A 3050-nucleotide genomic window follows, 5' to 3' on the forward strand; every position below is an offset into this window, starting at 1 on the left:
AGTTTTGGGATCATTTGGCACCAGAAACGAGGCAGAACAGCTGGGCATTTTTGTTATTTAATGTTTTTGGGTTTCTCTCATCTTGAAAGCTTGGGTTTGGGAGAATTCAAGGATGTTCTTCAAGTTGGGGTAAGGTCTAAACCATAATCTAAGTATTTCCCTTTGATTCATTTCCTTGATTTAAGCTTTAATCCATGATTTCTAAAGTAGGAAATTGGGGTTTTTCATGAAAGTGGATTTAATGGGTCTTTCTTGAGAAGTTCATAAAATTGGTTAGACTTCCTAAGTTGCTTTAAATTATGAAATTGATTGGGTTTATGCTAGATTATGATGTATCTAAGGTTGTTAATCATACTCCTTCCATTATTAATGATGAATTCTTGAATTTAAGAGTTAGGCTTTATACCCAAAATTGAGCGTTTGCTTGGATTTTGAAATTGGATGAATCCTTGAGTTAATTTATCAATTAGTTGATCGGTTTTAATCACCTAGTGTTTAACTGGATAATTTACTCTCGAATTTTCCGTTTTGCCCTTGTGGGCCTCGTTTCCCCAAAATCTAAGGTTGATTTTGACCCAATTTGAATGATAGCAATATAGGTATCGATCTTCATTGTCACGACCCCACTAGAAGTCGTGACGGGTACCCGATACTACTATACCGAGCACCTCTTATCTCGCGTCTTACTCTTACTACTGAGCGGCCATATGGACGATACCGTCATTGCTTTACCCAACACCGTCATCAATAGCATACTCGTAAACAAGTGTCGATAAGCTTTACTAACATATTATACAGCGACAAGGACGAACAAGGTTGTGACACATCTGACTGTACATATCTGTCTACGAGCCTCTAAATAAGATACATATATTCACAAGGAGGGCCGGGTTCTGCCGTGCCCAATTATATACACAAAAGTAGTACCGATAAAATGAACCTCCGGAACAACTGGAGCGCTCTCAATGTACCGCTGGTGGAGCTCCTAGGAATCGAACGCGTCTACCTGCTTACCTGCGTGGCATGAAACGCAGCGTCCACAAGAAGGGACGTCAGTACGAGTAATGTACCGAGTATGTAAGGCATGAATAATAACATACGAGGGGCACATAGCATGAATAATGACATAAAGGAAATATAGAGCATATCATGAGATAGAAGTGCAACCTGTACATAAGAGTGCCTTTTGGCGGGTACCATGCATGCTTAGTGCTGCGGAACGTGCAGCCCGGTCCACATATGTATATATTATCTTGCTGCGGAACGTACAGCCCGATCCATTTATATATTATATTGCTGCGGAACGTGCAGCCCGATCCATTTATATATTATATTGCTGCGGAACGTGGAGCCCGATCCATTTATATATTATATTGCTGCGGAACGTGGAGCCCGATCCATTTATATATATTATATTGCTGCGGAACGTGCAGCCCGATCCATTTATCCATGTATCTCGCGTCCGGGACGATATCATATTATACCAACTGATCAGGTGGCTATGCATCTATAGCGCCTCACCTTTCCCCTTACCCCATATACTTATACATATATCATGTTCATATATCATATACATATATCATGTAAGCAGCATGCAGGAGAGCCCAAAGAATGTTATGTCTCTATCGGAGCGACGTAAGGTCGGTAACCTCCGAATATATTATGGAATAATCATCATGGCTTTGTCTCACCTTAAAGGAGCAATTATTATAAGATGAGACTAGCAACGAATAACAGCGTTAAGAGAACATAGAATAAGATCATAAATCTCATAAGGCGTCGCTTCATATACATATGCACATAGAACAAATCTTTAAGACTCGATAGGGTACGTACATAAATCGACACTTGAGAGTCATAAACACGTTTCAAGTCAATCCGAGTTAGTATGAAAAAGTTATGGACGTTTTAGTACAGAACCTTCTATGAACGTTTCAGAAGCTATTTTTGGAAAATCAAAGCAATAATCATATCAAGCACCTTTCGAATACCGCTATGGATCAAATCAACATAGAACTTTTAGAACCACACACTTGTATCAAGACATAGCAAAATAGTTCTTCGGAAGTCAAGAACATTAGCCATCCTAGTGGCTCTAAGAATAGGAGGTTCTTTGAAATCATACATATACTTTGTCTGTTTGTTTCACAAAGATCATGCCAAAAGAAAGAAAGGGTAAGCCTTACATACCTTGCCCGCTTCCTAAGCTAATCCGAATTTAAATCCTTGGCTTCGCAAGATCTACAACAATATTAGTATATACCAAACATTAGCTATAGCTACTTAGAAGTCCAATCCTCAATCAACACTTTATTTACAGAAATTTTGGCAGCATTTCCCCTGTAAATACAACTAACCCCGAGAATCCAACTCGGCCAAATTATCAGCAACAATACCAACAATCATTCTAACAATATCAACAATCAATTCAAAGCGCATTCCAACGTTAACAACTTCTTTCTACAAACTTCGACGGCGTTTCATTTATGTTCAATTCATAATCGCTTACATATTCAAATACTAATCCGAAACCATTCAAACAATATTCAAGAACACTTCAAACAGTCCGCACAATATTCAAAATAATCTAACCAATATGTCATTCCACCCGAAACCTTCCAAATGCAACAAGAACGATAACAACACATTTCTTTCCTTCAAGTTCATGAACCATACCAACAATTTACACACTAACAACATCATTATCCATAAATACAAGAAATGATTTTTAACATCACATTAGCTTCTAAACAACTCTCCAACACTTACAACTTCAACTAGAATCATTAAACTTTCATTTCCATCATAGATTCCATTACAACAACAATCAAAATACTAAGTAAAATTGATTCATTCTCTTCCACACCACACCATACCTACACGGCCACACACTACATATACACGGCCACATATAACATCCATATTTTCATGAATTTCATCCACTTTTACATACTACAACATACATAATCATCCATAACATATAAGAAGAGGATTAAACCTTACCTTTTTTCCCTTAACTTCTCACTTGGCTAGGATTTGTAGCTTGCAAG

Source organism: Lycium barbarum, chromosome 5 (assembly GCF_019175385.1).
Source record: "Lycium barbarum isolate Lr01 chromosome 5, ASM1917538v2, whole genome shotgun sequence".
In the NCBI taxonomy this organism is placed as follows: domain Eukaryota; kingdom Viridiplantae; phylum Streptophyta; class Magnoliopsida; order Solanales; family Solanaceae; genus Lycium; species Lycium barbarum.